This window comes from Aotus nancymaae, unplaced genomic scaffold, assembly GCF_030222135.1.
Source record: "Aotus nancymaae isolate 86718 unplaced genomic scaffold, 86718_ANA_hifiasm-v0.15.2.pri h1tg000014l, whole genome shotgun sequence".
NCBI classification, from domain to species: domain Eukaryota; kingdom Metazoa; phylum Chordata; class Mammalia; order Primates; family Aotidae; genus Aotus; species Aotus nancymaae.
Window position 1 is genome coordinate 92,859,019 of NW_026988425.1, and position 14,054 is coordinate 92,873,072.

The 14,054-nt window shown below is 33.0% G+C and overlaps 1 long non-coding RNA gene across 1 annotated transcript in view; it reads right to left on the reverse strand.

Annotated features, from left to right (window-relative positions):
- Positions 1-987: 987 nt before the first annotated feature.
- The window catches only part of LOC135274812 (uncharacterized), a 182,469-nt gene continuing 169,402 nt past the window's right edge, over positions 988-14,054 (reverse strand). The window contains exon 3 of the long non-coding RNA XR_010342546.1: positions 988-2,059. This is a non-coding gene — a long non-coding RNA (uncharacterized LOC135274812). The remainder of the gene's footprint in view (positions 2,060-14,054) is intronic.

Here is a 14,054-nt window from a genome sequence, read left to right on the forward strand (position 1 = left end):
CACCATGTGGTGCTCATGTTTTTATTCCTCCTATAGGTTTATGTGATACCCTGTTTATAGTCTGCTCTTAATAATTTTTCACTAAACTCTTTAAATTACACACTCTAGCAAGAATAGATAACCATATATCATCTTATTCATACACATATATAAAAGTCAGCATGTGATTCTGACTTCAAAATACTAATCACAACCTTTTAATTCTGTTAGCACATAAAAGATATTTGTGAATTAAGAAATTTCATAGTTTAAGTTTTAAAGCCTCAAAATTCTAAAAAGGGCAACTGTCCTAATATATGGCATTTTTTTTTCATTCTGGATACACATTCTTCCATAGCAGGATGCAGCAAACAGTGTGCACATCATGGAAAACTGCTTTATTTTCAAGGACTCTAATCAAAATAAGATAAATTTTAATAACTCAGATACATTCATACTTGGAGGAAACAATTATACCTACAAGAAAAAAATATAGCAAATGCCTCATTTGTTCTTATGTTGTTTTAAAAAGTACTTTTCAAATGTTTTTGTGGAGCACTCTTTGAACTTTGTCATGTGGCCTAAAAGTAGCAGTTATTTACATAAAGAGGCAGCATTCTTCATAAGGTTTTGGAATTTTTGTTATGTGTATTAATATATCTTTTCCTCCTTTTAAAAAAGTCAGATAGGGGAACAAACAAAAGTAGAGGACTGTGACTTTTACTATATGACATATAATTTATATGTTAGTATGCATATATGCATACCTTTGCATAAATTAATGAGTAAATTTATATATAGTCATTTGACTAGTATCATTGAGCACCTAGCTATTATATATCTGTTTTGATTTACTAGATTCAGTAGATAAAAATCTCTTCCTTCCCAAAATTATATACTTAATACGAAGCCAAAGGATAAACATAATAAATAGGTATAGTATATATCTATTATATTGTCTTATAGGTAAGGTATTATATAATCAAGATAATATAGTATCTTGGCTAAGGCAAAGCGCTAAGGAAAAAAATATGAAGCAACAATGGAGGAATATGCAAATTGGGCAGATTTTAGTGAGGGTGTCAAGGAAAGCTGCCACTGAGAGTGAATTGCAGTATCTACACATGTACCATTTTACTTTCAAAATTGTGAATTTTTTCTAATTATAGATGTAATTTAGGTAAATCTACTAAAAAATTAAACACCATGAACATGTGTAATATGCAAGTCCTCTTTAATTCAGATTAAAATATACACAGTAAATATATATGTGTATATTTACTACCTCCCTCCACATAAGATCACCCTATGTGTGTGTGTGTGTGTGTGTATATATATATATATATTGCTTAGTAACTTGCTTTATTTCCTTCACCAATACTATTGACATAGATTTCCATCAATTTTATTAACTAGCCAGATTATTTTAACAGAAACTGGAGAAGGCGTTGCAAACAGAGTTTGGATATATGAAGCCATTTTAGTACCACTAAACAAAAAACAGCAGCCCACATACACACCTTTAAAAATCATTTTTAGTTCTTGACAGTCACACACTTTAGTGTAAACCTTTTCATTTATGAAACATGATTTTAGCTTTTCTACCTTCACAGAGTTCCTAAATAATAGTTTGTTTTGGATGATAGATTATGGAAAGCTTGCTCGTATATCTAAAGCTGACATTTTAAATTATATCTTTTCATTTTCCAGAAACATGAATATGTTTGAAATCTTTCCATGGTAAATAGTATAATCTCCTGTTTTTTTAAAATAAATGCTATCATCCTTTTTTTTTAAATGTTAGTCTAGATTTTGAAAAGCAAAAAAGCATAGCTATTGATGAATGTTATATCTAAATGTTTGAATAGAAACTAATATTTAAGTCTTTAATCCATTATTAGTTAATTTTTGTATAAGGTGTAAAGAAGGGGTCCATTTTCTGTTTTCTGCATATGGCTAACCAGTTCTCCCAGCACCATTTATTAAATAGGAAATCCTTTCCCCATTGCTTGTTTTTGTGAGGTTTGTCAAACATCAGATGGTTATAGATGTGAAGACAGCGTGGTGATTCCTCAAAGACCTAGAACAAGAAATACCATTTGACTCACCAATCTCATTACTGGGTATATACCCAAAGCAATATAAGCAATGTAAATCATTTTATTGTAAATATACATGCACAGATATGTTTATTGCAGCACTATTCACAATAGCAGACATGGAATCAAGTCAAATGCCCACCATAATAAGCTGGATAAAGAAAATGTAGTACATATATACCATGGAATACTATGCAGCCATAAAGAGACAAGATCATGTCCTTTGCAGAGACATAGAGCTTGAAGTCATTCTCCTCAGTAAACTGACACAGGAATAGAAAACCAAACAGTGTGTTCTCACTTACAAATGGGAGCTAAAGAATAAGAAGGAATGGACACAGGGAGGGGAACAACACCCACTGGGACCTGTTGGGGGAGTGCAGGGAGAGGGAGAGCATCAGGAAAAATAGCTAATGCATGCTTGGCTTCATACATAGGTGAGGGTTTGATAGATGAAACAAACCACCCTGACACACATTTACCTATGTAACAAAACTGCACATCCTACATATGTATCCCAGAACTTATAAAATAAAATACTATCTTCAGTATGAAATGACTGCAATTATCTACATGAATAAACAACTGGATTATGATTTTTATGATAAACTTTAATCATATGTTTGTTGAAACCAAATAATGCCATCATTAGCGTCATTAATGTCAACAAGTAGTCCTTTGCTTCACTATCACTAGGATTGTGTGCTTTGGCAACAACTCAGGCATATTAACATTTTCCCAACAGGAGTAAAGTAAACAAGGTGTGCTATGTCACAGCAGCTAACAAATTGTGCTTAACAACCAAGATAAGTATTATAGGACCATAATAATTACTTTCCCTTTTGTTCTTTCCTGCTGTTAAAAATATTCCGTTCCTTTTTTTTTTTCCTAGTAATTGGTTTGGTGATTTTAGTTGACCTCTTCTTATAATTGGGGTCTTCAGGTACATGAATCATATCCTTAGCAGAGTCTTGTCGTTCTGCAATTAAGTGCATACCTAAGAATAGCTGAAGATGGGCTTAGTGTAAGTTGTGAATCCATTTAGGCCCATTAAAAAAATTGCAGCAGGTTTTGAAAGTCTTTTATAAATGTAAAAATGCTTTTACCTAAAACAAAATAATCCATTAGAAAGTATTAAGACTTTAAAAGCTTTTCTTTGATGAGACATTAGAAAAAACTAAAAAAACTAGGTTATTTTTATTCTCTTGTTTATACACTGTCATATTGAAACAAAAACTATTTTGATTCAAACAACGAATATAAACATTTTATTTAATGTTAAAACAACATATTTTTTTAGCATAAAATTTAATTTTGCAGAAATATACATAAATTAACAGCAAGCGTAGCAGAAAATAATTTAAGCTTAGATTTATAAGGCTGATAAACTCACTTTTCTTTCACTTTGGTATTACTTTCTTATCTGTAAATGATAGAGTATTTTGATTGTGATAGATATATACTTGATGAAAAAGGAAGTATCTTCAAAAATAAGTTGTCTGAAGTAGGCAAGTGTTGTGAGTGAGAAAAAATATATTTTTATAGCATTGCCTTCAAAAATTTGTGACTAATTTGTGATTTCAAGCAATACCGCATCTCAGGATGATAATAATTATAATAAAAGTAGATTAATTTTTACAAAAGTAACTAAAGCGTTTTTAAAGTAATTAATACAAACACTACTTAATATTATCTCTGCAATTTTTATATTCAATGAATGTATGTGATATTCTGTTTGGAAGTTGATGGCTAAGGATTTATTTATAAATCTGTACTACTGCCTAGTAAATAACTGCTTTCACTACCTTGATATATTTATTGGGGTTATTTTTGAAAGTAACTAATGGAGATAGTGTTGGTTAAAGCCTCTCAGCCCAGCAACTTCTTACCCTTTTACTCTTTAGAGCCGCAGTGCTACCAATTACTGAGCACTCTAGTGCTATCAATTACTACCAGGTACTTTGCTAGATACTGAGTGGACATAAAATAAAAGAGACAAATAACTGCCATTTAAACTCCATATCCATGTATGTGGAGAGTTAGGGTGACAACAGGTATGTAAGCAAATAATTTTAAATATGATTCATGCTAAGAGAAGGAAAGATAACTCAACTTGAAGATTCAGAGGAAGGCCTTCTAAATGAGAAGATGTTTCAATTAAATACCAAAGAGTTAGTCAGAGGAATATTGGAAAGGATATACAAAGTAGAGAAAACAGTACAGGCAAATGTACAGGTATAAAACAATATGATCTGTGAAAAGAATCAAGGTAATTCTATATGTTTTATATTACTATCAAAGATTACAGAAGAGAGAAGAGTGTCTTCAGCTGCTGTAAATAGAAAAGAGCTCATAAAAGGTCTTACCTGCTAATCTAAGTGGTGATAAGTGTACCGGGGAAGTGGGACATATTGAACACTGTAACCAAGACAGTGATTATTTTATTTTATTTTATTTTATTTTATTTTACATAGGTGAATATGCTCTAGAATAGCATGTGGACATTCCATGAAAAAATGTTTGATAAAGAGAGTGAAGGAGGAGTTAGGAGTACTGAAACTGTCAGAGTGAAAATGTGATTTGAAAAGACTGTCCTGATAAGGTGACAACGAAGGTGTTGGTTGTGGATAAAATGTTTGGGAGTGAAGAACAGCAGGGATGAGGACCTGACTTGTGCAGTTAAGTCTGAGGTGTTTGTGGGTTCAACCAAGTTAATATGCCCAGTGGAAAAGAAATTTCAAACTCAGAGGAGACAACCAGCCTGGAGGCTTAACATTGGTATCCATTAGTAAATAGATAGTGAGAAAAAGTGAGTTGGTTGAATCAGGAAACATAAATGGGAAAAGAGAGAAAAACAGTGTACCAAAACTAGACATTTAAGGAACACACCTATCAGTTTTTATGGCAGGTTAAAAGAGAGAAGACTATTAAAGAGGCTGAGAAGAAGTATAACAATAATCCTGAAAGTTAAGTAATTTTATCACCTTTTTTTTTTCAGACAAGGGCCCTGAGGCTCAGAAAAAAAAAAAATGAGTAATTGGCCCAGATATTATAGCTAGGAATTGGCTAATCCAGAATTTGATCTGTAGTATTTTTTACAAGTGTGTTTTTTCCATTATGAAGGCATTACAACAAATTATAGAGCTCTTAAAAAGATTGTGTCTTCTACTTTCAAAATATTCCCATAATGCAAGGACATAATAAATACTTTAAAGAAATACTTGATTTTATTCCACAAAAGTTAAAATGAAGTAAGATAATTGCTCTTTTCTATACCATAACCATATTTACTGTTCAGTTATGCTGCTTTTGTGATAGCTTTTTTCATATTACTGATTTGATATTGACAGTGTAAATATATTCTACATGGATACATTTAATTAATTAAACAAACATTATAAAACAATGGTTATTTCATTCTTTCATTAAAAAACTTTTATTTAAAAATTTTACAAAATTCTAATATACAAAAAACTTTCAGCCATTCATGAAATCAACTCAATCCTTCTTCTACTTGTTAAACACACAGCATGATATTTCAGTAACAGAAATTCCTTATTTACACCTGTTCATAAAATGTTTACATTTTTTCAAGAGACCCTTTTGGGAAAATATACAAACCTCTTGTTTTATAAATTTGTTATAAATTATCAAGGTGTAACAATATCTGCCTTTTTCTACTATGAAAAATTTTTTTACACCATGCAGAATTACATTAAAACAAAATTCAAATCCAAAGCAAAAATTTGTGTTTGCTGACAATGATAGGAGATGCTGTTTTCTTTGCTATAATATGAGCCCCATATTTAAGAAAATTTAAAAATTAAAAATGCAGAAATCTAGAGTGACCTTACCACTTCTTCTTCCATTTGTGGATTAATTTTAGATACTCCCTTCTCCTAATTACTTAGAAATATCAATGATCTCAAAGAAAACAACAGTATTATTACAAAGGCATCATGAAATTTTAGAAATATCTATTGTTTATCTAATCACATTATAGATTCAAGAAAATCATGGAGTAATTCTCATGTATATATAGAATAAATTATGTAGTATTGTTACCTTGTCACTAAAATAATTTTCTTTTTGAACTATAATTTTCTTAGAAATATAATTTAAGCATTACTCTGTAGCACATACATATTTCTAACTTTCTTGCATGTTTACTTTTTACTTTTTTCTTTACTGAGAACATGTGAAGTGCCACATGTGATGATTCTGTAGATAACATGGTAATATTGTTACATTTACCACATTACCATGTAGATAACATGGTAATCTTGATTCAACTTCACATCCCCAAAAGTATCCTTTCTACAAAAGGCACTACTGCAATATTGTCACAAGTTGGATTGTCCAGGTGCAGACACTAAGATGGAATTTGGGGTGCAAGGTGTTTATTAGGGGCCAGACTTTGTGAAACAAAAAGGAAGTTAACAGGATTGGCAGGGGAAAGAATTGAGCTGCAAGTAGAGACCAACTAGAAACGTTGCTAACTCAGTAGAGAGCATTGAAGAAAGTATTGAGCATCAAAGTGTCCCACATGGGGGTGAAATAGGTCTTTATTTTCAGCCTCAGTCAGTCACCAGATGCAAGCTGCTGAAGAAATACTCTTTGTTGTCCCTTTGTTTATTTGTAGCCTACTTCCTTCCAATTATCTCGGTCAATTACCTCTGAAAATATAGTTAACTCCTCTTCTTGCCTCTTGATCCCTGAATACAGGAGATGTAAGTGAATAGGTGACATCCTTACTTATTCAATGGGATTCTTGCTGTGGTACCTGGAGAAAGCGTTCTCCTTCTCATGTTTACGGCATCTAATTTATCATTAACATCCCACAGTGAATTATTGAGAGTAAAGGTAGAGGGAACACTTATTTTCATTCCTGGTCCTTGGAACCACATATTCTTCCTATTGCAATCACAGAGCCAAATAACGATTTTCAACTAAATGCCTATACTACATATTGATATACGACATTCCATAGTTGAAGCATATTGCACCCTGGCTTCCTCTTCAGCTGGGTCTCAGCAAGCCTTTCAAACGTTCTCTTATGCTGACAGCTTGGATATTATGGTATATGAGGGCTTAAATTCCTAGACCTGCTTTGTATAAAGTGAGTCATCTATGTCACATGAAATTATGTGGGATCCAGTACCAGGTATGCAAACACTCTGTAAGCCCTCAAATAGTAGTGTTAGCTAAGACCTTGAGGTCAGGAAAGGTAAACATGTACCAAGAATATGTGTCTGCTTTTATGATGAACCACTGACCCTTCTAGAATGCAAAGAGGAAAATATAGTCAACTTGACACCAAATGGCCACTTTGTCTCCTTGAGAGAGGGTCTCTATCGGAGGCTCAGCACTGGTATCTGATGGTGGCTCCTTGTAGATCAAACTTGATGGAGTATGTGCTATTTGGTTTATGTGCAGCCTCCATAACAACCATTGTGTCAACATCATGCATATGTTCATTGTGTTGGTACTAGAAGAGTCTATGACATATACAAGTTGATATCATCTAATGGACCTATTTTGTCCACTTTGCTGTGCATGGCCTCTTATGCAGTAGATGCTTTCTGGTAGACACTAACTAATATGTAACACAAAGATTCTCTCACATTGCAGCTGCTCCCATATATCCATTGATATATGCATCTAACTCCATACCTTTTTGTCCTAAATCTTCTAATCTGGTTATCTCTTTTCCTTTATACCACTGTTTTCTCTTTCTTTCTTTCTTTGTTTAAGTAAATAGCTAGGCCTTTAAGTCCTACCACAGACAGTCAACAGACAAACTGCCCAGGAAAAGTTACAACCTCAGGCAAGGTGAATTTCTACAGCTAAGGCAGATCCTGAAGAAGCTCACAAATAGAGGCTACATACTAACACACTCCGTGAAGCTTGACAGTAAGTTATTCTTTACATGGGGACATGCAAAATGTGTCTGTATATCTACCAAAATAAAATGTAATGGCCGCTTCCCTAGAGGGAAACAAGGCATTTGGAGAGATTTTAAAAAGAGGGCCTCATGTATATTCCATGATCAAAATACTTAGTGGGAATCATACATTATCCAGATGCAATAATATAACTTTTTATTTTCTTTCTTGTTGAAAAAAATTACAATTCTTCACCCTTTCTCTATCTATTCCAAGTTCATGAAGGAAAGACTCTAGTTATTTGGCTGTGTATGGAGCAAAGAATAGTCAAAAACTTCACAGGGAAAAAAAGGGCTGAGCAGATACTTAAAGTTACACAAAAGAACAGAAGCTAAGTGACTGCCAGGGATATAGAAGGGATATTCTAAGATATCAAGGCAGTGGGGAAGTGTACATGCGAACACCTAAGAAGGAGAGTATGATGATTAGGAGGACAGCAGGTTACTTATGATAGAACGATAGGTTGCTTATTAGGAGCAGCATATGAAAGGCAGGAAGTGAATGGAGATAAAGTTGGAGAAATAATTAGGGAACATATTCAAAACTTGTAAACCATGCTGTGGAACTTGAAATTTATGCCAGAGGTGCTAGTACATGGAACTATGAAATCAGAGTAGTAGTGATATGCTCATATACTTGTGCTACAGAAATATCATTGGAACTGCTGTTTGAAAATAGAGTCAAAGAGTTCCTCTGCTGTCTTCAAATATCAACAATTTCATAGGATCCCTCTCCCATAAGACCTCCTATATTTCTGAAAGATAACTCTTTATCATCCAAATGTCCAGTTACCTATGCTTCCAAAACTGCTATAATAGAAATTGACGTTGAAAAATTTTTGGTGAGGCCAGAATGCGAAGGAAAATTACTATTATAGCCAAAGGGTTTTATACTTGAGTCATTCCATCTGTGTTCAAAATCAGATTTGATGGCCAAGACCAATTAAAATTTAAGATGATATCAATGATACATGCAGATTCTGATTTTATCTATATAGAATTAAGTGGGAAGGAACAAAAGTGGGTCAAATTCAAAAATTCTAGAAAAATATAATAGAGTATATAATACAAACAATGATACAAAATTGACCAAAAGTCATGACCAAATTAAAATATTTTAATAATAATTGGGCAGATTAAAATTTTTAACAAGATAAAGTTTTAACATATAATAATCATGCTACAAAGAATTTTTAAAATGCTTATTTCTGTTTTCACTATGAATATTGTTGTTCCCAAAAGATAGACCTTGGATTTTATGTTAGGATAAGCTATAATACGTGGATTCTTTTTTTTTATATACCAGGAGCCATTATTCCATCACTCAAAATCTTCCATCTGATTACCTTAGAGAGAAATTTTAAAACTTCAGCATGGCTAAAGACTACACTGTAGTTCCAAAGGGAAGGCCTACTGTCTATAGGAATAGATAAAAAAGAGCATTGGAAAAGGAGACAGGTTATGGGATGTAGAATTAAAAGACAAAAAGGGTTAAAGAGAAATTGGTTAAGGGTCATAAAAATGAAATTATATAGATGGAATAAAGGTGAATTATAGTTAGTAATAATTTATTGTATATTTTTAAATAGCTAGAAAATATAATTATAATGGTCCAATAGAAAAGATAGATATTTGAAGTAATTGATATCCTGATTGCCTTGATTTTTCACATGTTGTATATTCATATCAAAAGATCACAAACATCCCCAAAATATGTACAGCTATGTTAATAAAAATCTAAAAAAATCAATAAGGGTGGAGAATATATGAAGTAAAATAAATATTTGAATATATGGATTTCTATCAGGTATAAGTAAAAGCAATAAACTCTGTTTGCATAATCATTGTAACCAAAAAGAATGTTTTTTTTATTTATAAAACCAGAAGTATGCTGTCTTCAGAATATTTATAAAAGAATAGCAGAGATGAGAAAGCATTCAATGTAGGAACATCCACATGAGGAAAATGAAAATTTTATCCCGTCATATATGACCATCTATATGGAAAAATACAACTAGTAAATGTTCATGTATCTAAGACCGTTTTGAGGTATGATCTCATTTTCTATTCCACCATGTATTAACTTTTCCCATACAATTAGAAATTTTCCTATTCCATCAATATTTAATTTTCAATATCTCATATTTCACAAAGTATAGGGGTTTCCTCTCCCCTATTTATGTAGAATTGAAGGTCTGTGATTATTTTCAACTAAGGAAGCAAAATGCATAAATCTGGAGAGTCACTCAGCAGTAGCAGGAGCACAGGTTCCACTAAGGACCAATGAGCACATTCTTTGAATTGTTTTGTCATTACTATCTTATTCAAGTGAGTCAAGGAATAAAAGAACAACTTATGAGATCAGCTCTGTAATTTTCCAAAGAGCTAAAAATAAAACCATCAGAAAATTATTTCCCTTTAATTGCTGATTTCTAGCTATTTTTTTCATATGACCTAGATCTTTTTGTGTGAAAAGCACTTTTGTAACTCTGACCAGTTTTCATTATATCATTGTCTCTCAGATTACCTTTTGAAAGGATTCTACAGCTTAAGCTTTTAAAAAAAATAAATTTAAATATGTAACAAGGCACCTTTTAGTGTGACATAAATTCAGGTTTGGTATGGTATAGATTTATAAGATTCACTCACTTAGCCATTCCATTTCCCCCAGTATGGATCCTCAATATGAACCATTAAAAAGTACACCAGTTAGCTGGGCGTGGTGGTGCACGCCTGTAGTCCCAGTTACTCGGGAGGTTGAGGCAAGAGAATTGCTTGAACCCAGGAGGCGGAGGTTGCAGTGAGCCGAGATTGCGCCATTGCACTCCAGCCTGGGTAACAAGAGCAAAACTCCGTCTCAAAAAAAAAAAAAAAAAAAAAAAATTACACCAGTTAATCTTAGTAAATAACCAAGCTAGAGCATCCAAACAATCTTTGAAGTAAATAGAATTGATTGCTAAATGTGGTCATTAACCATTTCTGTGAAATGGAATGCTTTTATTTAGCATGCATAAGTTCTAATTTATATTTCATGAATGAATTTATGTTGATTATATTTATATTTCAAATTTTATTTATATTTCAGTACAATACCATGCCAAAAAAACTGAAATTCAGTATGAATGTATGTGTGTACATAAATATATGTTTATGTCTGTTTTCACAATTTCCTACATGAAGTCAAATTCCTGCAACAATGTTGAGTCTTATTTTTCTTTCATTCTATAAAAATTATGAAAAATTTTGTGCAGCAGTCTAACAGATTTGTTGCGATGATAGATGTGTTTTATATCTATGCCTTCCAAAGTGGAAGCCACTAGCCACACATGACTATTGTGTACCAGAGATGTGGCTGGTGCAACTGAGGAAATTTATTTTAATTTAATGCAAGTTTAAATAGCACTTTACATTTAAATTTAAATAACTTCTTTGTGTATCTCATGGCTACCACATTGAACAGAACAGATCTATGGCAATTAGAAACAGTTACTGGGCTGACATTTTCACAATAACGAAAGAAAACAATTAAGTATAATTCTTAAGTACAATCCAAAAGTCATAATATTAGACATAAGATGACTAAAGGAACATTGAAGATGCTCTAGTTCACCTTAAAAGAAATGGAGAGACATAAAAGAAAGTTTCAAAAGGAAAGAAAACTGTTGTCTTGCCATAGGACTAGGAGTTAGCACCAAGTGGATTCTTTGTTTATGTGCAGGAAAAAAAAAAACACTGAACAATTAAAATCATCTTGACCATGCCCACTTTGAAAATAGATTAGTCTATTCACTGTGATTGGAGGTTGTGTGTTTTTTTTTCCAATGTTAACTTATGCATTTTAAAAAAAGAATCATCAGTGAAATTCCATAAGCTTAGTTTAAAGGGTATCCTCCAAATTACTAAATCAGGTCCCCATTGGATCCCCTAAAGAACTTGTAAATATTTTAGAGCTTGGTAATCCATATTTTCCATATGTTGTTTAATATTTTACTCTAAACAATATATAATTATCTATTTTTTATTTCCAGAGGAAGGAAATCATTAATTTTTTCTTTCCTACCTATGTACTTTTAAACCTAACCATTTATAGTAGCACTAGGAGGTAGTATTAGGAAGCTATTACTAAGTCTTGCTTATGACAATGAATTTAAATTCTCTTACTTTCCTGTTCCCCTTGTTCCCACTTCCTGTTGTGTTTCAGTTGAACTTGATCTTGAAATTTTAATGTTTTGCTCAATTTGTGGTCCTCTTGTCATGCTCCACCAATGGACTTTCACCTCAGATGCCTCTAATTTCAACTGCAGTTCAGTACTCAGCTCTTAATCGCACTCTTGCTCCTTCTGCTTCTGACTACTTTGGGCCACTATACTTCTCTCATTGCACTCTAAAAGTAAGACTTCTGTGCCCATTGACTTGACTGATACTCCAAATGGACTTATCACAGTTAAGTAATTTTATAACTTCTATAGATATCTTGTAATCAAAGATACCATTTAGAGCACTATCTACATTTTTTATTTCTTTAAAGAATTTGATTTTAAATTAGAAGTACACAAAGGACAGTAAGAGATATAGACTAAGCATTCATTTTTCTGTTCTTTGGATATACCAGATGTGAGAATTAAAGAAAATCACAAATTTATCGATACCATCCCATCAAGTGGGTAGGCTCTGTGACTGCTCTGACTAATACAATGTATTGGAGGATTTCTTTCTTTCTCTCTCTCTTTTGTGTGTGTGTGTGGGTGGGTGGGTGGGTGTGTGTGCATGCACACCTGTTTCTGCCTCTAAACCTTTAGAGACTGGCAGCTTCCACTTCATGTTTCTTGGAACACTCACTCTTGGAAGTCAGCTATCATGCTGTTAGAAAGCCATAGCTGCCTCATGGAAACTAGCCTGGCTGAGCAGCCAGTGTTGACTTGCTTCTCCTTGTGAGGAAACTCCTCAACACCTAAACCTGATTTAGATTATGAATCCTAATCTTGAAGCTAATTCTATATTGGACTAAAATTTCTAGGGTCTTGAGAGGGGGCAAGTATATTCTTCATGTGGAAATATTGTAAAGAGCTTTTGGCCAGAGGTTTACTGTGACAGGTCAAATGGATTCTTTACATTTCTCTCATGGAGAGTTGGAGTCCATACCCACTTTCCTTGAATCTGTGGACTCTATGACTATTTGAGTATAGTCTAAGTGACAGATTAAGAGACTGAAAACTTTCAATTCCTGTCTCTTGAAATGCTCACTCTTATGTGCCAGCTACCATCTTGTGAGGGAGCTGAGGTAAACCCACATGAGGAAGAATTGAGGCCCCAAGCTGACAGCCATAGCTAAGATAAAAGCTCTCAACCAGCACCAATTTATCAGATATGTAAGTAGTTGAGTCACCATAGCTTACAGCACACAGAGCAAAGACTTGCAAACCATACAGTTCATCCTACATTCTTCATCCACAAAGTCAGGAGCAAAATAAAATTTATATTTCAAGCCAATATGTTTTGGCATTATTACCCAGAAATAGATAATTCAAATCCCAGAGTATTTTCACAGTAGAATGTTTCTGCTCTCTCCATGTGGAGTTATCTTCACAAAAATCTTTGAAGAGCTAGTTTTGCTCACTATTTAGTAGTCACTTAAATTAACTATCACAAGAATGCATACTCAGTCTTAGGTATCTTTATACTTTCGAGCCAATTACATCTTTTGTTTTGTGTTTGTTTTGTTAAGTCTTTATTATCTGTATATACCCACTACTGCCATAATCAGAACACAGGTATCATAAATGAAGGGAATTTGTTTGACTTGTTATCTGCTATATCACTTTCGCTTAGAGTAATATCTCAATATACATGCTCTTAGTACATATTTATTGAATGAGTGAATTACTAATTCTGTTCTAATAACTTTACTATCAAAGAGGATCTGATTATGTGGTAACAGAGACAGAGAATACTAGAATCTTATAGGTCCATCTTCTGCATTCCCAAATCCTTTCTTATTATTTCTCAAATATTGAGTCATCAGATTAAGAAAC